This window comes from Miscanthus floridulus, chromosome 12 (assembly GCF_019320115.1).
Source record: "Miscanthus floridulus cultivar M001 chromosome 12, ASM1932011v1, whole genome shotgun sequence".
In the NCBI taxonomy this organism is placed as follows: Eukaryota; Viridiplantae; Streptophyta; class Magnoliopsida; order Poales; family Poaceae; genus Miscanthus; species Miscanthus floridulus.
The window spans coordinates 72,278,432-72,302,902 of NC_089591.1; the positions used below are offsets into that span (position 1 = coordinate 72,278,432).

The 24,471-nt window shown below is 45.9% G+C and overlaps 1 pseudogene; it reads right to left on the reverse strand.

Annotated features, from left to right (window-relative positions):
* LOC136496109 (probable LRR receptor-like serine/threonine-protein kinase At1g56130) overlaps positions 1-23,935 on the reverse strand; it is a 33,823-nt pseudogene extending 9,888 nt beyond the window's left edge.
* Between the last annotated feature and the right edge of the window lie 536 nt (positions 23,936-24,471).

Here is a 24,471-nt window from a genome sequence, read left to right on the forward strand (position 1 = left end):
TCATCTGCCTTGGAAAAGTGTTAGGAAAAACACCATACATGCTATGTCCCATTGGAGAGAAGCGACCACCACGTGGAGGAAGACGTGGTCCGCTAGGAGTGTGGGACTGAAAGCCACCGTCGCGAGGTCCAGAGTCATATAGAACATGACTTGGGCCACGCCGGGCATGACCACCATGTGGTCTTGCCACCTGAGGCCTAGCACCTTGAGGCATTGCACCTCTAGGCCTAACACTGCGCCTCTGAACAGGCGGTACATGTACGCCATGGGGAGGACGGTACATGTTCTGGTTGTTCAACTCGTACTCGCGCCGCTCATCTCTCTTCCTCTTAAAGCAAAACTCAGCCAAATGACCATCTCTATGGCAATAGTCACAGTGGTACCTCACCTCTCTCTTGGGTGGTGGTTGACTCACTCTCTTGTGGGTGTGGTTCACTCTCTAAGGCTTTTTGGCTTTAGGAAGGGGTGCACTAGAGATGTTGGGTAGAGTATCGAGTGAGTTTCGAAAGTGGTTCGGTTTGGGAACCCAAACTTGCTTGGATGGTGGAGCTTTTGGTGGTTCTTCAAACACACCATCTTTGATCATAAGCTTGGTAGGCTCTGGTGGAGGGATCTTGATCAATTGGGGAGTGTTGGTGGGTTTCTCACTTGGGTTCAAACCACTATGTTCACCAACCTTGCTATAGACATGCTCACCCTTCCCACCTATAGCAAAGCCTACTCCTGATGAGTCAGTTCCCCGCCTGAACTGGCTCACCATCATGCCCAACTGGGGCTCACTGCACGACACCCAGCTCAAGATGGACTGAAGTTGTGTGTTTTCTTCCTCGGTTCCCATCTTGTCGTGCCTGCAGGACTCAAGCTCCAACACCAAAGCTTCACATCGAACACATGTAGTGGTGGTGCTATTTAAGTTGGCCTTCTCAAGCTCAGCAAGTTTGGCAACCTTCTCTGCCAACTCAGATTGCAAGCCTGAGCAGGACTTGCACGCACCGAGCAACCCAGAATGAGACTTCAGCTCATCACATTCATCAAGCAAAACAGCATACTTGGATTGCAAGTTAGAGAGGTTAGACATGTGTATAGCGCACTCATCGCACTCCTCCTCCTCTGACACCACTACACCACTCTTGGCAAGCTCCAACTCCTTCAAAGCAACCTCTAGCTGGTCCTTAAACTCTTTTCTCTCATGGGCAGCACGCTTAAGCAACTTATCTTGACTCATCAATGTATCATTCATAGTATCAAGCTCAACCATAAGTGAGTCAAGTGTGGGCGGTACCTCGTTTTCGTCGTCGTCGACGTCGATGTCCTTTTTGAGCTTTGCTCCACTGTCAACCGCCATAGTGCAAAACCCACCACGGTTTGCACTGGCGACAAAGCAAAGACCGTTGAGCTTGTCCTCGTGCTTCTTCTCGGACTCATCGTCGGTCGAGGGAGAAGAAGAGTGATCATCATCGGAGTCGTCGTCGAAGGTCGCTGAGGGAGGCGAGGAAGGCGTGTTCTTGAGCTTTGGCCTTCCTACGGTACTGCCTTCTTGATCGCCTCCTTGTCGAAGCCTGCCCTTGGCCTTGTGCTTGCCAGGAGGTGTAGTCGCGCTTATCCTTGCGCTTGCCGGAGTCGTACTTGTTGGTGAAGGGCTTCTTCTTGGGGCAGTGCGCGACGAAAGTGGTTCGGATCTCCACATCCATAGCATCCCTCCTTCGGGCCACCACTACGTCGGCGGTTCAAACGGTTGTTGTGAAACCGAGAGAACCTGACTGATGACGAGTGCCAACTCATCATCCCCAAGAGACTCCAGCTGCTCCTCTGTGACTGACATCAAGCACTGACAAAGAGAAAGAAGCTTGTGAAGGGTTAGTCAATGAACTTGAACCACTACCTAAGACCAAAGCCATGGTTGGTGCAGAAGGATTCTTGAGCTTGGCTTGGGTTTGGTAGTCGATCTCCGTGGACTTGAGCTTACTGAAAAGCTCGTCGACGGTGAGGGTGTCGTAGTTGGCCGACTCGATGATCACCGACACCTTCACATCCCATACCTTCTGATCAAGGGCATAGAGAAGCTTGAGTGCCCTCTCATGATCACTATAAGGTAGGTTGGCCTTGTTCGCTTTCATTTTGTTGACGATAGTCTGAAAGCAGGAAAACATGGCATCGATGGACTCACCATCAAGCTGAGAGAAGTTCTCATACTCACGCTTGTACGTCTCGTAGAGTCTAGTCTTGACCTATGCGGTCCCCTCGTGATAGCTCTGAAGCCTCACCCAGATCTCTTGAGCTGTAGTACAATCGGAGACACGCTCGAACTCAGAAAGCGAAAGACTCGAGAAAAGCACACTGCGAGCTTTGCTATTTGCGTTGTGCCAATCCTTGTGATCCTAGGTGGTACGGGCCGCGATAGGGAGCACAACGTAAGTAGCATCCTTGCAAATTTCCCAGACGAGCCAATCAATCCCCTGGAGATGCGCAGACATGCAGATCTTCCAATAAGGATAGTTGGACCCATCGAAGTGTGGTGGTTTGCCGGAACCACGCTCCATGTCGTCTTCGTGGATCACGGACCGATTAAGGTGGAATGATCCTTAACCGGCTCTGATACCAATTGAAGGACCGGAAACGGCGACCAGAGGGGGGTGAATGGGAGCCTCAAATTTCTCGCGAAATATTTGGCCGCTGTCCCAACTTCACCACCAAACGCGCAAATAAATCACCATGATGTCCACGACCCAAAAGATTGGGTGGATGTTCCCTAGGAACACAGCGGGACACCACAAAGTCAACGCAATAAACGGTAGACAATTTGGAGCTCAAACGAACAAATTGCGAACGAAAAGCTAGCTGAAAATGGACCTAAAATTCTAGGCACCGGAGATAGTACAGCAACTAGCAGTGGCTTTGCAAGTCATGAGATGTACACCAAACAATTGCCACAATTTAATGCTCTAATGAGGAGCTCATGATTGCTTAGTTCATTTCACGGAAGCAAGAACAAGGCTAATGACCAATAAAAAATTAAGCATAAGGCGAAGCACAAGCTGATGCACTTGCCGTTCAACACTAATTGCGAACTGCTTTGGTGATCAAAAATTCAGAGAATGAATCACTGTAGAGAGAGATCAGGCACTGAACAGCAATCTCACATCCATGAATACTTTCCAAGGGAAAATAGATATTCCAGAAATTAGCTCATAAATGTTGGCTATAATTCACGGATGCAAGAAAATGAATTTACGTACTGAAGCTTGTTTTCCTGGACAAGAGCTCTAGGCTGAACTAACCTCCTGCTGGTGGTGACCGGTGAGGGATCCGGTAGTCTCGCTCTGGAGGCCTGATGCACCACGACAGCTGAGAGCTGGACCTGACCGAGCAAAATCAAATCACCAGAACAGTGAAGAACGAACAAGAACCTGAGCAAACGAACAGAGAAAGAACGTAGTACACAGACTGAAAGAGACGGCCACGAAAACGACCCGAACTCGAAAGAAACTGAACGAGTCGCTCTCAAATCTTGCAGAGAGGATCACAACTGAGTTGAGAAGCTATCCTGAAAAAAATTATTGCCCAATTCCAACTCAAACTCTGGGAAATCCCCATCTCGTGCAAGAACACAGCTTTTCTCCCAAAAACGAAATCTGCTTGAAATTTGATGCACGAGTGGAATTGATGAATTTCAATTGGTAGGATTGTTCATCACTCGTCAGAGCATCAGTCAAGCCAAACAAAAATGCTCCAAATCATCAGAACCAACAGATCAAACATACGAGCAAAAAGGGAAACCAGGAGAACATACACAGGAACACGAGCACACCAAAAATGTTTCAAACTTCCAAAGCTCGGAGGTCACGGTGAGGTTAGGGCCTCACTTCCCAACCAAAAACTCAGATTACACAGATCAATTTGTGGTTCATCTGTGGACCTCTCACTCAAGAACAGCTAAGAGAAGGAAACCTAGACTTAAATGATAAAACAAAAAATGGGAGAGAGGTGAGGGAGATGGGGGCTCCCTCATCCTATTTAACAGGGCTATTACACATTCCCAGTTTTGCCCCTGGATACAAATGAGTTGAACCACCAAGCCCAAAGGCGTTATTGTCTAACCTAGTGTAATCTTGATCCAACGGCCACCGCACCATCTCACCGGTAGCTTCGCCTCAACGCGAACTCCCCGATGCCGTCACATGCCATCCGTCCCTCCTCGGAACCTCCGCTCGGGTTTTGAGGCCCAAACCCGTAAACCATCCATCCGATGGTTTTGAGACCCAAACCATCAAACCATCCGCGGGTAGCGTACTCCATATGCGTCCCCCGCTATCCGATGCATGTCGCTGCCATCCTCGACCGGCTGGCCCGCCAAGTCCTCCCGAGCCTTGCTCGACTCACGCGTCCACCGTCTTGACCCGGTCAACACCATCACTCCATGTCTTCTTGCACTTGGTGATGTTCCATGTGTCAGCCACTGCGGCTAGTCACCTGGCCTCTGGGTCCCTCGGTCCAAGCCTTACGTCCGTCCTTCACCGCTCCCGGTCTGTCGGCATGGCACGTCCTCCTTGACCTTCACCTCGCCGTCGACCACCGCATCCAAGCTCCACACCTGCACAACACAAGCCAAAAGGCATGTCGCACACATAGCTTTCGCCATGGTAGGGTTAGTCACCACTCAACCCACTTCGTGGATCACATTGACAATCACTCATCACAAAACGAACACACAAGGGTACTTGTCAACCTTGTGTTCGCAATATAGTTAAGGCTCAAATTGCTATTCTTTGCTATATTTTGGCTCTGATTCGCGTCAAACACAAAGAAGTCCACAGGCCACACCTGACCGGATGGCCCAATGGCCCATCTGGCCTTCCCACTCCCCAATCCCCATCCTTTTTCTTGACGAAAAATTCCCAAATTCCCCTTCGTGGAATCGCACTGCGCCACAGCTAGTCCGCTCATGCCCCCACCCTTGCGGCCGTCGTGGTGCCACAGCCCGCCACCACGCCCCGCACTGGAACATCGCTGGCCGCTAGCCTCCAAACCGCCGCCCGCTCGCCGCTGACCGCCCGACCTGCCTCCCACTCGCTATTTGTCCCGGGGCTCGGCATGACCAAGCGACCCGCGCGCAGGTGGCGCAGCGCGCTCGAGCTCGACGACGGCGCGGCCCACGTGGCACCAACTGCTCTGAAAGCATCTAGGCCCCTAGTTGGATTTCGGTGATTAATGTCAATACAAGATTACTATGACTAACGTGTGTTTTGCAGAGGCAATTAAGTTAGGTCATTGTAATAGAGATCGATTGAGCAATCGAGGTTGTCATGCCCCTACGATGGATATCGTTTCGGTTTTCAAAGGACGCACGACAAGGTTAAGGATAACTAGTTCTAAGTGTCAATTGGAGTTGGAGAGACACTTAGAGTAGTTTAGGACTTTGTTTTTCCTTTGGCCGTACTATGAAGGGGGGTATGAACGGGTAGCTTGACCTAGTTGAGTCTAGTGAGTTAGGTGTGATGCACACTAGTTAAAACTAGCTCTAGGTAGCTCCTATGAATGCCTAAGATCCTTTGGAGCAAACTTCATTCACATATGTTCGAAAGTTGGAAGTGAATGGAGGGTCAAACACTGACCGGACGCTGGCTCCGGTGCGACCGGACGCTGGCCGCAGGGTCCGGTCAGTTCATTTGACCGTAAAGATCAAGTCTGGTGTGACCGGACGCTGGAAGGTCATGTGACCGGACGCTAAGGGCCAGCGTCCGGTCGACTCTAGTAAGGGTCCAGACTTGGGAAAAAGTGACCGGACGCGTCTGGTCAGTGTGACCGGACCCTGAGTATCCAGTGTCCAGTCGTTTATAGTAAGCATCCAAGAGCGACCGGACGCGTCCGGTCGGTACTGATCGGACCCTGACAGCGTCCGGTCATCACTTGAAAACTGTTCGCGGGTTGAACTGACCGGAGCGTCCAGTCATAGCGATCGGAGCGTCCGGTCGTCCCGCAGAGGCTCATAACGGTTCGTTTTTCAGGCTGGCTTATAAATAGTAAGCTCCACTCGTGAGTGGAGTAATCTTTTGCTCATTCCAACAGCTGAGAAACACGTTTGTGAGTGCCAAGAAGAGCAAGGTCCTAGTGAGGTGTTTGTGATTTGAGAATCCAAGAGAGTAGCCTCACTAGCAAATCAAGAGTAGCAAAGTGTGCATCCATCTTCTCATTAGGCTTCGCGTGGTCAAGTGAGAGTTCGTGCTTGTTACTCTTGGTGATCGCCATCACCTAGACGGCTTGGTGGTGATTGGGAGTTTGGTGTTCACCCGGCGGAGCTTGTGGGTGACCCAACTCAAGTTGTGAGCGGCTTTGGGTGATTCGCCGCGACGGAAGTGTCGAAGAATCAACCCGTAGAGAGCACTTGATCCTTGCGCGGATCAAGGGGGAGCTACACCCTTGCGCGGGTGCTCCAACGAGGACTAGTGGGGAGTGGCGACTCTTCGATACCTCGGCAAAACATCGCCGCGTTCTTTTCTCTCCCTATTTACTTTGAGCACTTACTTTGAGTATTTACTTTGAGCAATTCAATACTTGTTTTTACATCCATAGAATTGCTTGCTAGAGTAAGGTTGGAACATAGGTGGTGAGGTTCGTTGTGCATTAGTTTGATATAAACACTTTTCTAGGCACAAGGGGTTAATTGGGCTATCCGTAGGATTTGATTATTGCAAGAGAATTTAGAATTAGCCCAATTCACCCCCCCTCTTGGGCATCTTGATCCTTTCAATTGGTATCAGAGCCTCGTGCTCACGTTTTTAAGCTTAATCGCTTAGAGCAAGATGTCTCACGGGGATGGACCTCCTCCTATCTTTGAGGGAGATGATTTTCCATATTGGAAAATCCGCATGGAGGCATACTTAGAAGCTCTAGATGTTGGAATTCTTAGAGCCGCCTCTCAAGGGTTCCCAGCACCTAGGAATGCCGCACAACTTCAAGGCGATGAAGTGAATTATGAGAAATGGAATGCAAAGGCTCGCAACACCATCTTTAGAGGCCTTTGCAAAGAGGTGTTCAATCGTGTAAGGAACCACAAAGACGCCCATGCTCTATGGTCGGACGTTTGTGCGCTCCATGAGGGAACCAAGAGTGAGCGTGAGGAACGCTATCATCTTGTGATTAAAAAGCTAAATTCTTTTGAGATGTTTCCCAAAGAAAGTGCTAATGAGATGTATTCTCGATTAATGTTCTTGTAGAGGAAGGTCAATGGGCTTGGACTTACTCAAATGTCACCATCCGATGTTGTGAGAAAAATCTTGAGTGTCCTCCCCATTGATAAATATGGGCACATTGTGACCGTGCTACATCAAGGTGATCTTTCCACCGCTACACCGACACAAATCTTGGGAAAGATCAATGCTCATGAGATGTACATGCACATCACACCACAAGATAGCTCATCCTCTACAAAGAAGAAAGAGAAGGACTTAGCATTCAAAGCTAGCCAAGACAAGGGCAAAGCAAGACTTGAGTATGAGAGCTCAAGTGATGAAGATGATGAAGAAAGCCTTGCCCTCATGGTGAAGAAGACCACCAAGATGCTAAAAAGGCTAAATAAGAGTGGCATCAAGTTTGATGGCAAGAAGAAGAAGTTCTTCACTAGCTCAAGAAGAAAGCCAATCTCCGAGATGGATTGCTACAATTGTGGCGAACTTGGTCCATCTAGCTCATCAATGCACAAAGCCCAAGAAAGACAAGTTCAAGAACAAGGGCAAGAAAGATGATTCAAGTGATGAAGATGAAAAGAAGAAGAACAAGTCCATACAAGAAGAGAGATGGCAAAAAGAGGGACGTTCTACAAGAAGAAGAAGAGTGGCAAGGCCTACTATTGTCGGTGATTGGCTCACGGACATTGATTCATCAAGTGGATCATCCGATGATGATAGTGACGATGAAAAGGTGGCCGCCATTAGCTATTGATCTTGCATCTTCACCGCCACCATCGCCATCATCCTCTACACACCTATGCCTTATGGCCAAAGGTGAACGCAAGGTAACTAAGAGTGATGATAGTAGTGATGATGAACATGCTAGTGATGATATAGTGATAGCGATGATGATGACTCACCTACATATGATGATCTTGTCAAAATACTAAGAAAATATACTAAGATCATTAGAAAGAGTAGAGCTACAAATGAAAAACTTGATGCTAAAAATGATTCACTCTTAGCTAAGTGTGATACATTAGAAAAGGCTAATGATGAGCTCAAGGAAACAAATGATTCTATATCATCCAAACTCAAGGAGCTCAAATCTTCTAAGAAAGAGCTTAGAGATAAAAATGATAAACTTGAGTGGGTGCACAATGAGCTTAGTCACTAGTCACCATAAGCTAAAAGATGAATATACAACTCTAAAGATCAATTATGATACCCTTATTATTGCACAAGAATTCTTACCAAATGAGCCACATGATGCTACTAACCATGTTGTTAAGATTGATATAGCTACCTCATGTGATGATTTAATTGATGAAAGCATTGAGCATGGATCTAGTAGCAAGGGCAAGCAAGTGGTTGAGTGCAATGACTATGATGAGTATGTCAAGCTCAAGAGTGACAATGAGAAGCTCATGAAAGATCTTGAAGAGATGAAAAGTCACAACACCATTGTGCTAGAAACTCTTGATCATGACAAAGAGGTGATCCTTGAGAATGAGAAGCTAAAAGAAGAAATCAAGAAACTCAAGGAGGAGAAGAACAATGATATTCTCAAGGAAGAGAACAAGAAGCTCAAGATGGAGAAAGAGCATCTCAAGGTGGGATTGAGCAAGTTTGCTAGAGGCAAGCATCTCCAAAGTGAGCTACTCATGAATACCGTCATGAAGATGGATAGAAGTGGCATTGGATATATGGCAAGTGTAGAGAAGAAGAAGGCTCAAGCTCAACACCAACAATCAAAGCCAAAGCCAAAGCCAAAGAGATGTTTTGAGTGTGGACAAGAAGGCCACTTTGCTCATGAGTGTCAAACTCCACCACCACAACCCTTGCCCAAGCATGCTAGACCCTTTGCTTTCAATGCTCACTACATGCTTAGAAAAGATTCGAGTGGAAAGATGAAAGTCATGTTCTTAGGTCCCCCCAACAAGAGTAGGCCTAAGAAAATTTGGGTGGCTAAGTCACTTGTTGAGAAGGTGAAGGGCCCTCAACAAGCTTGGATCCCTAAAGCTTGAATCTCTTGTGTGTAGGTGAACTACAAGACCGGTGGAAGTCATTGGGTTATTGATAGTGGTTGCACTCAACATATGACCGGTGATCCTCGTATGTTCACCTCACTAGATGAAGAGGTAGATGGACAAGAGAAAATAACATTTGGAGATAATTCAAAGGGCAAGGTCAAAGGATTGGGCAAAGTGGCAATATCAAATGATCATTCCATCTCCAATGTGCTCTATGTTGCTTCATTGAGCTTCAACTTGCTATCCGTTGGGCAATTGTGTGATCTTGGCTTTCAATGCTTATTCACCGAGAAGGAGGTGGTTGTATCCAAGGTAGATGACAATCAAGTGATATTCAATGGATTTAGATACAACAATTTATATCTAGTTGACTTCACCTCCGAAGATGCAAACTTGAAGACTTGCCTATTCACCAAAACAACACTTGGGTGGCTATGGCATAGAAGACTTGCTCATGTTGGGATGAGCTCACTCAAGAAGCTTATGAAGAATGATTTGGTGAGAGGGTTGAAGGATGTGAAGTTTGAGAAGGACAAGCTTTGTAGTGCATGTCAAGCCGGCAAGCAAGTTGCAAACACTCATCCAACCAAAGCTTTCATGTCAACCACAAGAGTGCTAGAACTCCTACACATGGATTTATTTGGACCAACAACATACAAGAGTTTGGGAGGAAATCTCTATTGTCTTGTGATTGTGGATGACTATTCAAGATATACATGGGTGTTCTTCCTTCATGACAAATCCGAAGTTGCATCTTGTTTCAAGAAGTTTGCCAAGAGAGCTCAAAATGAATTTGAAGTGAAGCTCAAGAAGATAAGAAGTGACAATGGCAAAGAGTTTGACAACACAAACATAGAAGCTTATTGTGATGAAGTTGGAATCAAACATGAAGTCTCCGCAACCTATACTCCTCAACAAAATGGTGTAGTTGAGAGGAAGAACCGGACTTTGATCACTCTTGCAAGGACAATGCTAGATGAGTACAACACCCCCGAAGCTCTATGGGCGGAAGCAATCAACACCGCATGTTATGCATCCAACCGCCTATTTCTTCAAAAGTTCCTTGTCAAGACATCCATATGAGTTGCTCAATGGGAAGAAGCCGGACGTCTCCTTCTTTAGGGTGTTTGGTTGCAAGTGCTACATCTACAAGAAGCGGCAACACCTAGGGAAGTTTCAAAGGCGTTGTGATATAGGTTTTCTTGTTGGTTACTCATTGAAGTCCAAAGCATATAGAGTATTTAATCATGCCACCGGCTTGGTTGAAGAAACATATGATGTGGAATTTGATGAATCTAACGGCTCCCAAGGAGCACATGAGAATCTTGATGATGTAGGTGATGAACCATTGAGGGAGGCTATGAAGAATATTCCGGTGGGAGACATCAAGCCAAAAGATGATGAAGATGATGTACAAGTCATTAATCAACCCTCTTCATCAAATGTACCACAAGATGGTGAAAAAGTTGGGAGAGTAGAAAATGAAGATACTCATATCTCCCATGAGCAAATGGTGGTACAAGCACAAGATGTTGATGCTCCACAACCTCCTCCTCAAGTGGTCAATAGAAGAAATACACCTCTCCTACAAGATCATCCACAAGATCTCATCATAGGGAGTCCAACAAAGGGGGTGATGACTCGATCTCAAAAACTTACCTCATTTATTGCTCATCACTCTTTTGTCTCTTGCTATGAGCCTACCAAGGTAGAAGATGCTCTTAAAGATCCGGATTGGATCAATGCCATGCATGAAGAGTTGAACAACTTCACTCGCAATGAAGTTTGGAATCTTGAAGAGCGACCAAAAGGATGCAAGAGTTATTGGAACAAAGTGGGTGTTCCGCAACAAGCAAGATGATCAAGGTGTTGTTGTGAGGAACAAGGCAAGACTAGTGGCAAAGGGGTTCTCTCAAGTTGAAGGTTTAGATTTTGGAGAAACCTTTGCACCGGTTGCAAGATTAGAAGCCATCCGTATCCTTCTTGCATATGCATCACATCATGAAATGAAACTATATCAAATGGATGTGAAAAGTGCATTCTTAAATGGCTTTATTAATGAACTAGTCTATGTTGATCAACCTCCCGGGTTTGAAGACCCTAGATATCCTAATCATGTTTATAGGTTGTCCAAGGCACTATATGGGCTTAAGCAAGCCCCAAGAGCTTGGTATGAGCGCCTTCGGGATTTCCTTATTGAGAAGGGCTTCACCATTGGGAAGGTCGACACCACACTATTCACCAAGAAGCTTGATGGGCATATCTTCATTTGTCAAGTATATGTTGATGATATCATCTTTGGATCATCAAATGAAGACTCATGCAAAGAATTTGGTGAATTGATGTCTAAGGAGTTCGAGATGTCAATGATTGGTGAGCTTACATTCTTTCTTGGTTTTCAAGTCAAGCAAATGAAAGAAGGCATCTTCATCTCTCAAGAGAAATACACAAAAGATCTTCTCAAGAGATTCAAGATGGATGAATGTAAGCCAATCAAGACCCCAATGCCTACCAATGGACATCTCGACCTAGATGAGGGAGGTAACTCGGTTGATCAAACTCTCTACCGTTCTATGATTGGTAGCTTGTTATATTTAACCGCATCTAGGCCCGACATCATGTTTAGTGTGTGTATGTGTGCTAGATTTCAAGCTAGTCCTAAGGAAACACATTTAATTGCCGTAAAAAGAATCCTTAGGTATCTTAAGCACACACCAAGCATTGGCCTTTGGTATCCCAAAGGAGCTTTATTTGAATTAATTGGCTATTCCGATTCGGACTACGCCGGATGCAAAGTTGATAGAAAGAGCACATCCGGAGGGTGTCCATTTGCTTGGTAGATCACTTGTGTCTTGGTCCTCCAAGAAACAAAATAGTGTGGCTTTGTCCACCGCCGAAGCGGAATACATTGCCGCGGGTGCTTGTTGTGCACAAATATTATACATGAAACAAACTTTACTAGACTATGGAGTAGTTCTAGAGAAAGTACCTCTTTTAGTGCGACAATGAAAGTGCGGTAAAACTTGCAAATAATCCGGTTCAACACTCTCGCACCAAGCATATAGATATCCGCCATCACTTTCTAAGAGATCATGTAGCTAAAAATGATATATCACTAGAAGGTGTAAGATCCGAAGATCAATTAGCGGATATCTTCACTAAACCGCTAGATGAAGGCTACATTTTGTAGATTGCGGAACGAGCTCAATGTACTTGATTTTAGTAACTTCACTAAAAATTGAGCTTGTGTTGTCCCTTGCATTCATTGTAAATATACAACATGTTTAATTTGTGGCAATGCATATAGGGCTTGTCTAACATGGTTAAGATAACCGCCGAAAAGCGTGTGAAGAAGCTTAACCTTGGATCAAACTTGACAAGCAACTAGATTTACTTACAAGTATTACATATGCATGAATGTTGTTTTGTCGTTTTGTTCCATTTGCCCTCTTGTTGCCTATTTTCTTAAAAAGAATTATAGCCTAAGGCAAAATATTTTGAAAAATATGAGGGTTTGAGAGAGGTCACTCACATCAGTCCCAATTGGTGTTTATTTGGATCTTATTCAAGTTGGGACTTGATTGGGAATAGGCAGCGCGAAGGAAGGTTGAAGGATTGCTAGAAAAGGTGCACCGGACGCTGCACCGGACGCTGCTGTCCAGCGTCCGGTCAGTTCACAGGAGGTGAACTGCTGATGAAGGAGTGACCGGACGCTGCGTCTATGCGTCCGGTCAGGAAGGGTCTCAGCGTCTGATCGCTCAGGAAGGGACATGCAGTACTGACCGGACCCTGCCTGCGTCTGGTCATGGACCACCGAACGCGTCCGGTCCTGATTCCAGAGGATTTGGACCTCTCTGGAATCGACCGGACGCTGGGTGGTAGCGTCCGGTCGCTACCACCGGAGCGTCCGGTCAGTGGATCTCGCGCGACTTCTTTCGTTTCCTTTTCTGTCACGGTTTGGGGGATTATATTAACGGGCCTTCAAGTTTTTCTTCCTCTGACCTAACCAGGCCGCCACCTCCCTCGCGCCCAATCTCGCGCACGCGCCGCGCTGCCTCCAAGTCGCCGCCGTCCTTTCGCCACCGCGCTCAGCCCGCCTGCCGCACCGTTGCGCCGCCATCTCTCTCGCGCCTCACCTGCGCCCGGCCTCCGTGCGCCTGCCTAGCCCGCCGTCGTGTCTTCGCCTCGCCGCGCCTCCACGCTCGGCCCCCGCTCGCCAGTCGCGCTCCAGCCGCCACCGCCCAGCTCGCCTCTGCTGCACCTCGCCGGTCACCTCGCCCAAGCTCGCTGTCCCATCGTTGCCCAGGGCTATCCTCCCATTGATTGGTATGGCAAGTCTTTGTATTTCAATCTTGATCTCACAATTAGTGACCTAGATCAAATTCTAATCGCACTGATTCCCCATTGCATTCAGGGCGTCTGACCTAACCCTAGCCCAGTTCCTAGGAATCCCCCGCGTGATATCTTATCTCTTCTCGGATCGCTGATCGTCAGGTAGAAAGCCACTCGATTCAATTTCGCATCTACATTGCTTTCTCTATTAGGATTTCGCATCTATTAGATATATGGTATTTATTTGTATATCCATCTATTCTATCAGTGCAGCGAGTCGGTTCCGTTGTGTTTCGTCTGGCAGTTGGCAGTAAACTCGGAGCCAAGCTCGCGAGTAAGGATCGAGGCCAAGCCTCGAAAGCAGCAGTTTGACAGTTGATCTTCATCAGCGGTACAGTTCACCATCTTGTCAGTTCAGATGGCTCGCACCAAGAATGTTGGTGGTGGTCCTAGGTGATGATGATCGGAGGCCCCCGCCTCGACAGCCAGTCGGATCCAAAGGCAAGTCAACCAAGCAAGTAACATCCAAGAAGCGGAAGTACCCCGACGCCGAGACAGCGAGAGCAGCAGCTGTTGCAGAGGCCGCAGAGTGTGCCGAGAGAGGTGGTACCCGCAGCGGAGTTGTCATTGCAGATCAGCCAGTTTCACCCGCAGTCAGAGCTGCGATTGAGGAGGCTGAGCGTCGTCATGGTAGTCCAGCTGGGACTGCCACGTTGGCAGGACGACGGGTTGCCATTGAGGAGGGTCCGTCAGCACAGGAGCAGCCCCCACCAGCAGAGCCTCAGCCAGCCCAGGAGACTCAGGAGAGTCAGGAGACCGAGCCGGCACCTCAGCTACGCCGCTCGAGTCGTACCAGTGCTGCAGTTCCACCGAGGCCAGTTACACGGCGCAGGGGTTCACGTCCCCTGCCCAGACCAGAGGGTCCGCCTCCAGTGGTACACCTCGACTTGAGGGCCGCTACAGCCAGGCAGGTTCAGCAGCTGCGGTTTGTTGAGTTTAAGGTATGGTTTCCTCCGAGGAGGGATGAGAGAGCAGCTGAGGGGTTCTACACGCCACTGCATGAGGATTTCTACAATGCATATCTTAACAGTGGGGCAGTGTTCAGATCACAGAGGGTCTGTCAGATAGAGTCCATTGTGGCAGCAGCCGGAGAGGGCATTCGGCAATACTTGTCATATTTGCCAGGACTGTCAGATCTGATTGGACGGACAGGGATATATGTACCTTCTTGGGTCCGTCAGTTTTATGCCTCGCTCTATGTTGATCCTCATCACAGATTCATTCACTTTGCTTTCAACTGGCAAAGACCACTAGAGTGACTAGTAGGCAGAGCCAGGGAGATACTGAGACTACAGGAGCAGCCTGTAAAGATGCATGAGGTTTGCTATGGACAGCAGGAGCCTCCCAGGCGTCCTCATGGAGGGCAGGTGCCCCCTACAGACTTAGTGCGGCATTGCTTCAAGGAGCCGTTTGGTGAGGGGTCGAGCAGGAACCCCAGTGACTTGAACTCCTACAGCGAGGATACTAGAGGCCATCATCAGGAGGACACTGCTTCCCAGGTTGGGATACAGGGAGGGCCTGACTCGCTTATAGCTCTGGCTTCTCAATGCCATCATGCAGATGACAGTGTTTGACATCTGGGACCTCCTTCTTTCTGAGATGGAGGATACTATAGCTGAGGGATTCAAGGGTCGCAGGCAGCTTCCCTATGCTCACTGGATCACCGTTCCTCATCGCAGAGTTGTGATTGATAAGCCCCCTGGCATGATAGGATGAGTATACAGGTGCCACCACAGAGTTCCCAGCTTACAACCTGTCATAGAGGATCAGACACTGCCACTCCTCAGGCACCCAGTCAGCCTAGCCGTTGCCCCGACGTGCCAGAGTCTGCAGCTCAGCAGGAATGAGATCATCAGAGGGATTGCAGCCTACTGAGGAGGAGGAGCTAGAGGCACAGCAGGAGGTGAGCGAGTACAGTGACTAGCTCCGACGACGACTACCAGCCTATACCTCAGATGCCTCCACGCAGACACGATGCAGAGGCCGGTAGCTCCAGTTCTGCTCCACCTGCTCCACAGACAGACCCCGCTCTCATTGCTATTCTTGAGCGGATGCAGCAGGATCAGACACGACAGGCACAGGAGACAGCTGCCAAACTTCGCACAGTTTCAGGCTCGTCAGGACGAGTTTCCAGCGGCAGCAGCAGCTCCTTCAGCACCAGCAGCTACTAATGTAGCAGCAGCTCATGGGATTCATGCAGCATGTAGTGACAGCCTATTGGGGTCCCACTGCCACAGCCTTCGCCCCCAGCTTGCACAGCCTCCTACCACTTCGACGACTCCAGTCAGTACAGCCCATCGGGCTTCAGAGTCAGGGACAGCCTCCAGCTTCAGTTACATGTCACCTCCTAGTACAGGTGTCCCAGTGGTTAGCCTCACCTGGTGTTAGCCCCGCAGTTCACGCCTTTATCAGCACGGATTCTTTCACCAGAGCAGTACTTCCTCGCTATTCGTGCTGAGTCGTCAGTCTCCAGGAGTCTTGGAGCATCATTCAGCGAGTTGACCGGCATGCCTACTCCGCCTCACATGCATACTGCCGGTACCGTCTACAGCAGCTCTAGCTATCATGACCACTCAGAGGCTCCCCTCGTCTGTCGCCTCGTCAGATCCTACGACAGACATACTTGCAGCTTCACAGGCAGCACCAGCCCCAGCTCAGACCCAGACCACTTCAGCGACACTTCCTGCTTTCAGAGGGTCAGTCAGTTCAGAGCTCAGGATCAGATGATGATGGCGCCCAGTTCCATCTTGCTCCACGTACTTCAGCGCCCGACTCGATCCAGCTGCAGCCCCGCCGTCCGACCCCTAGGTTTTGGTGTTTGACGCCGAAAGGGGGAGAGGGTTTGAGTATGTAGACTAGGGGGAGCGAGTTTTAGGGGGAGCTAGTTATCTAGTATTAGCTTATTATATACATTTGGAGTTTCATTTGTGTGATACACTATTACTTATGCATTCGTAGTGTTTACTTTCATGCATACTATTATATATATGTGATAGTGCTATCTACGTGATTGTGATATTTGACATGTGTGACTTCTACTTTGCTTTATCTATATGTCATATCACCTGTGGTAATGCTCATTTGCTTTTGCTTCCGCGTTTATACTTCGAAGCAAATGAGCTTTGTTATTAGTACTCATGCTTAATTCATATTCTTTGAGTACATTGTGTTGGCTTGGGTCATATAAGCTTGAACTAACTCTTTTGTTCTTATTGACAAAAGCTTATATGAACCAAGCCCTGTCAAAAACCTCACTCCATAACATACTCGAGGTGGTATTGTCATCAATCACCAAAAAGGGGGAGATTGAAAGCATCTAGGCCCCTAGTTGGATTTCGGTGATTAATGTCAATACAAGATTACTATGACTAACGTGTGTTTTGCAGAGACAATTAAGTTAGGTCATGGTAATGGAGATCGATTGGGCAATCGAGGTTGTCATGCCCCTACAATGGAAATCGTTTCGGTTTTCAAAGGATGGACGACAAGGTTAAGGATAACTAGTTCTAAGTGTCAATTGGAGTTGGAAAGACACTTAGAGTAGTTTAGGACTTTGTTTTTTCCTTTGGCCGTACTATGAAGGGGGGTATGAACGGGTAGCTTGACCTAGTTGAGTCTAGTGAGTTAGGTGTGGTGCACACTGGTTAAAACTAGCTCTAGGTAGCTCCTATGAATGCCTAAGATCCTTTGGAGCAAACTTCATTCACATATATTCGAAAGTTGGAAGTGAATGGAGGGTCAAACACTGACCGGACGCTGGCTCCGGTGCGACCGGACGCTAGCCGTAGGGTCCAATCAGTTCATTTGACCGTAAAGATCAAGTTTGGTGTGATCGGACGCTGGAAAGGTCATGTGACCGGACGCTAAGGGCCAGCGTCCGGTCGACTCCAGTAAGGGTCCAGACTTGGGAAAAGTGACCGGACGCGTCCGATCAGTGTGACCGGACCCTGAGTATCCAGCGTCCGGTCGTTTACAGTAAGCATCCAAGAGCGACCGGACGCGTCCGGTCGGTACTGACCGGACCCTGGCAGCGTCCGGTCATCACTTGAAAACTGGTTCGCGGGTTGAACTGACCGGAGCGTCCGGTCATCACGACCGGAGCGTCCGGTCACCCCGTAGAAGCTCATAACGGTTAGTTTTTCAGGCTGCCTTATAAATAGAAGCTCCACTCGTGAGTGGAGTAACTTTTGCTCATTCAAACAGCTGAGAAACACGTTTGTGAGTGCCAAGAAGAGCAAGGTCCTAGTGAGGTGTTTGTGATTTGAGAATCCAAGAGAGTAGCCTCACTAGCAAATCAAGAGTAGCAAAGTGTGCATCCATCTTCTCATTAGGCTTCGCGTGGTCAAGTGAGAGTTCGTGCTTGTTACTCTTGGTGATCGCCATCACCTAGACGGCTTGGTGGTGATTGGGAGTTTGGTGTTCACCCGGCGGAGCTTGTGGGTGACCCAACTCAAGTTGTGAGCGGCTTTGGGTGATTCGCCGCGACGGAGTGTCGAAGAATCAACCCGTAAAGAGCACTTGATCCTTGCGCGGATCAAGGGGGAGCTACACCCTTGCGCGGGTGCTCCAACGAGGACTAGTGGAGAGTGGCGACTCTTCGATACCTCGGCAAAACATCGCCGCGTTCTTTTCTCTCCCTATTTACTTTGAGCACTTACTTTGAGTATTTACTTTGAGCAATTCAATACTTGTTTTACATCCATAGAATTGCTTGCTTGAGTAAGGTTGGAACATAGGTGGTGAGTTCGTTGTGCATTAGTTTGATAGAAACACTTTTCTAGGCACAAGGGGTTAATTGGGCTATCCGTAGGATTTGTTTATTGCAAGAGAATTTCGAATTAGCCCAATTCACCCCCCCTCTTGGGCATCTTGATCCTTTCATGCTCGAGTCCTTTGCTGCGACCTCGATTTGATTTCTTGGCCATGGGCATACCCTACTCTGAAATCCTGGGCCCGCCACTATATCCAAGAGCAAGGATGCCCTAGAGAGAGATGTGCACCTCTTAGACTTTTCGTTCACAATAGTGGAAAGATGTGGGGAGGTAGGCTAATATGATATATAGATGGATTTTTTATTCTTTAATCCATATAAGATAATAAATTCGTGTGGAATTTATCTCTATTGTCTTCTCCCTTTGGATGATTTGTTTTTGTTCTTTTTGTGAATTTTTTTCAGCCTTTTCTTGGTGTTCTTTTTTGAAGTTGTACTAGATCATTTGGAGGTGATTCTTGGGCCTATGAACATGGGTGCTCGGCTAGACCCCAGCACAAGAATTACTATAGAGAGAAAAATTTGAGGCTTCTATTTATCCCTCTCTGATCGTCTGCTCCAGTAATCCAATACTTCTTTGGACTGACAAATGTGGTTGTTTAATTCAAATCATCGAAAGGTTAGCACGGACTAGATTTTAATTTCAAGAAGGAAACCGTTTCACGGGTATGTATTGCGCCTGGCATTTGATGGTTGTTCTAGAACAGGAGAGTGATTCGAGCCCAGGTAGCCACAGAAATTAAATTATCGACCGTTTGCAAACTCAATGGGCCATTTTCAAAGCGCACTCACAACACAACAAACAACCCTTCACTTGACAACTTAGTGGGCCGTTTCCGATCAAAGGCCCGCCTGGCCATGGTTTGTATCGGATCAAATCAATGACGTACGTGGTGTCACCGGCCTTCCTCGATGACGGAGGAGCTCATCAGGTACGGCGACGCCGACATGCGGGCCTGCTCCTCCATGGGCCCCGAGCTGGACTGCCACTCGGTGACGTAGCTGGGCTTGGTGAGCGCCTCGGGCACCTCGGCGTCTCCAACAAGCATGGACACCACCCTGGACATGGACGGCCGCTGCCGAGGTGAGCTCTGGATGCACAGGAGGCCCACGCGGATGGCACAGGAGTAAAGATGGCAATGGGGACCCGATACCCGATACCCGACGGGTATTTGATCCATTAGGGGACGGGGATGGGATCATATCTTTACCCGCGGGCATCTAGATGGGCAAGAATCCATACCCGACGGGTATAGCGGGTACGGGAACGTTCCCTGTTTACCCGTCCCCGTTACCCGTTGGGGAACCCGACTATTTGAGCTATCATGCGAGTATTAGGCTCAAAGAAGCTCAACATAGGTATTTGGTCCAAATCTGAACAATCATATATATAGTTTGTGTGTTCTAGGAACCCTCGTTCAATTTTTCCTCACCATCTCCGTCAGCAGCACAAGCACGCATGTCTTCCGAGCGCTCGTGCCCCTCGCTTCCTCAGTTCGGTCTCTCTGCCACCTTTGCTCGTCCTCCTCGCAACCTCACTCCTTCTCCTCGGCATCTCCGAGACTCCGATACTTATACCCGGGTGAAGAAGAAACGTCTCCGATTGCAAAGCTGCGACCCCAACTTTCCTTGTTTATCGGGTATGCAGTACCCGTCGGGTATCTGTTACCCGACCGATACCCGACGGGTACGGGGATGGGCAAGAATCTATACCCGAGACAGTTAATGGGGATGGGGACGGGATAAATTCTCCGTAGCGGGGAAGAGAACGTTCCGGCGATACCCGACGGGTATATACCCGTTGCCATCCTTACACAGGAGGTCCACAACGTCCAGAGGATGGTCTCCCTCGTACAGTCGATCTGTTTTAAGTTCAACCAAATACACCGTGGTTCGCTGCGTTATTAGAGTAAAGAATGAAACAAACAATTTTAAATATACGGTTCCAGTATTTAAGATCCACGATAAAGCCGACATGCTAAATTTTAACATCATGCGAGGTGGCCGCTAGGATATTAAGAAGGTCTTATAAGTGACACTTTGACTAATATATAATTTTTTATGAAAAATGTATCTCTATATATTTCAAACCGAAACAAGTATATACTTCCTCTATTCCACGATGGTAAGCTATCTGATATAGAGATAAGTCAAATTTTACAAATTTTGACCAATAATTAATATTCAAATTAAATATAAATTAATTCAGGATATGAAATTTGCACCAATAGATTTGTGTTTAAAGTGCCTTTGAGATGATATTGATGTTTTAGAAAATGACAATATATTGTTAGAGAAATTAAGATTTAAAACCTATTTTGTATGACTTTTTCCTATATAAAATACGCTTATCATTTCAGGACGGAGGGAGTACATACAATTCTTTATATTGGTGGTCAAAACTAAAATTGTTACCCGTTTTAGAAGAGGGCCGCTAGAGTAGAATTCTTCTTGAACAAATGATATTGTGTGTCAAGGGGAGTGCTATAGAAACCTTGGCGAACTAAAACTAGAATGATATATGCAGTTTATTAGTTATTCATTCCATCTTTTTCTCGTGATTTAGTTATGTAAAAACTATGGCTAAGTGTTTATTGAAAAATCTTATCAACAATCACAAGCTTTAATGTTATATCCCCATATAACTCAATGTAGTTTTTTTTTTCAATTAGTCAACAAACATAATAAAAAATGCAATATTGTCTCATTGGTATAAATTTATAGTGTCCTTACCCATTCTAAAAGATAAGCCATGTCTTCGTCAAGCCTGTCATCATAGTTTGGCCTTCCAGCTATCGTTTCCAATATGACGACACCAAAAGCAAACACATCAAGTTTCTCAGTCATATGACCTCTCATGGCGTACTCAGGTGCAAGATAACCACTTGATAGAAGAGCAAAAATGATGTTGTTAGCTCATAAATTTATGAAAATGATGTGTAAAAATAAAGGGGCCAAGATGCAAATGTCCTTACAAAGTACCGGCAACTTTTGTGCTAACATGTGTCTTCTTATCATCATAAAGTCTGGCGAGCCCAAAATCTGAGATCTTAGGGTTTAGATTGGCGTCAAGTAAGACATTACTGGCCTTTTATGTCCCTATGCACAACACGAATGCTAGACTCTTCATGTATACTCCCTCCGTCCCAATTTATCTGTCGTTTTCGGTGTCCGTGCCATAACTTTAACTCAATTTGTATAAAATATGTGCAACATTTGTGTCTCCAAATAAATTTGTTAAAAAACTAGATTCAAAGATCTTTCCAATGATGCTAATTATGTATCATAAATAATAATATTTTTTAATATATATTTTGTTAAAGTTGTTTCGCGGGAAGCGAGAACGACAGATATTCTGGGACGGAAGGAGTATAAGCTAGACCTCTTGCAACGCCTAAACATATCTCGAAGCGTGTTGTCCAATCTAGGTTCAATCTCCCACTTCCTGGAAATTAATGATAAGTTATACAGTGAACCCCAAGAATTACAGGTTGCGTCAAATTTAATGAAGGTTTACCAAACAAGGCTTTATCAAGACTCCCATTCTCTAGGTACTCGTAAACCAACAACGGATTTTTGCCATCAAGGCAGCAACCATACAACTTCACGAGATTACGGTGTGGCACTTGTGAAATAGTTTCTATTTCAGCTATAAATTGCGTCTTCCCTTGACGAGATGTTTCAGATAGTTGTTTTACTGCCACCATGCTCCCATCGGTCAGTTTAGCCTACCAAAAAAGTGTCATTTTTTAAGAATGCAACTTTCAAACATCTCTTTACCATACATATACCACAATGGACAACATCAACATACTGCTAACTTTCATTTTGGCGACCATATGCAGAAACTAGAAAATAGAACTACCAAAAACTAACAAAAAAGTAAAGTGGTAGAGATGTGTATATAAATTGATTTTATTAAGAGAGTGGCATAAGTGTTACCCAACCTAGCCAGCTTTGCAAAAAGAAAGAGGACTCTGTTGTGCATAACTTATCTCTACAGTATGGGAAACTTAAGTTTAGAGGAAAACTTCATAGCAAATTCACATTCATGTGTACAACAAATGAACTAACCTTATAAACTGATCCATATCCTCCTTCACCAAGAAGGTTAGTGGGATTAAAATTATCACTAGCCATCCTTAGTTCTCCATAGCTGTAATTGAATATACTAGATCTTCCAGCAATTATGTATAGCTCTACAAGCATAAGAAAATATAAATTCATGAGTATAACCTTTTTGTCCAATTTAAGAATACATTGTGAGCCTAGCACATCATTTACCATGTTTCTTCGATGATGATTTTCTTGTTTTCTGCCTCCAGATGTAGAGTCCAGAAAGCACTACTAGTCCTAAAGTTGTTGCCCCAACCACAACTCCAACAGTTACACCTATACGCTTTGTCTGTGTCGCTTTAAGCGATATAGGTTTGAAATCTATCACAAAAATCCCCTTGTTAGGAAAATGTGATCATATAACCAACTTTGCATATTATGTTAAGTGTTTATGAATTTTCACTTTTCTATTTGAATGTATATATATATATATATATATATATATATATATATATATATATATATATATATATATATATAGGGAGAGGCTATTCAGCAGCCGGCTACAAAATAAGTTATTCTGTAGCCACCTCTATTTACCATAATTTTATATACTAATTTACCATAATGTCAATATATATTTACGATAGCTGGGTTACTATAACACATGGGAATATTTACCATAACTTTATAGTAAACCACTTAGTAAGGAGTTACTATAATCTCATAAATTAACATAGTAATTATCGTAACTCAAAGTGGCTACAGAATAAGTTATTCTATGGCCAGCTACAGAACAGTAGTTCTATATATATATATATATATATATATATATATATATATATATATATATATATGAGAATTTAGAAAGGTTCAAAGTTGATACGTTTCAATAATATATTAGGTGTGTAATTGTTGGTTCATTTAGTTATCAATTTTGTCACAGTAGGAACTATATAGGCATCAGTTTACACCAAGAAAATTATCAAAACAATATAATAACAATGGTTAGTAGCTATGGGAAGTACTTGGAGTTGCACTCAAAGCAGAGATCATAGGCCCGTAGTAGCCTCTAGTAGGTATGCAACAAGTGCCCTTGCCAGCCCAGAAGAGATGAGTCTCAAGGAAGTTTCTAGTGCCCTTGCCATATGGCCTCGTTCGGCTTACTGAATGTTGGTTGAAACTGGCTGAAAAACACTGTTCTTGCTGAAATGTTGTGAGAGAAAAGCACTGTTCCAGCTAAAAAAAAGCCGAACAAACCAGATATGGGATAAGCCGAATGGGGTGCCTTCTCGACCGCAATGTAAGATTTCCCTCCAGCTGCTTTCTTTATGTCAAAGTTCTGCACCTTACGCTCACCCTTACCAAAACATGAATAGAATTTTTAAAAAAAAACTTTTCCAAATGATAATAAGCAAATAAACAACCCAAAAGTCTAGGTTAGAACCTACTTGGACATAGATATCAAAATCGCTTCTCCCTACACTCTTCCAAGTCTGCGAGTCTTCGATGTCCATTGTGGCAGAACCGTCCAAAATAGCACGCTTCCGGAGGCGCTTGTCTTCCACCAGACACTAAGCGCCCCGAAAGTAAGCTACACCAGATGGTTCCGTCGAGCACACCCCAAGGGAGAACTCGAATAATCCATGTTTTTCCTCCAGAATCCAATAATGAGAACGGGTTTACAATACTTAGTCCATTTCATACGACGAGAGTTCTTAGAAAGACATTATTACAATACTAAGTTCAGAGTGCGGAATTTAAACAGCAGAATTACAATAAACATCTAACGGTAGAATACAAGGATCCGTCTTTGCCCACCAGAAGAATCCTCCACACAACAGCTACTCTTCAAGCAGCACCTGCAACAGGGGTAAATAAACCCTGAATACACAGTGTACTCGCAAGATTTACCCGACTAGTGGAAATAATTTTCTGACTCCAAAGGATATGATAAGCTTTATGGGTTGCTGGGTTTTCTTTTTGCGGAAAGCAATACTAGTAGTGAATCCTTATGTATGTTTCTTATTAGCAGTCATGATTAGTTCATTAT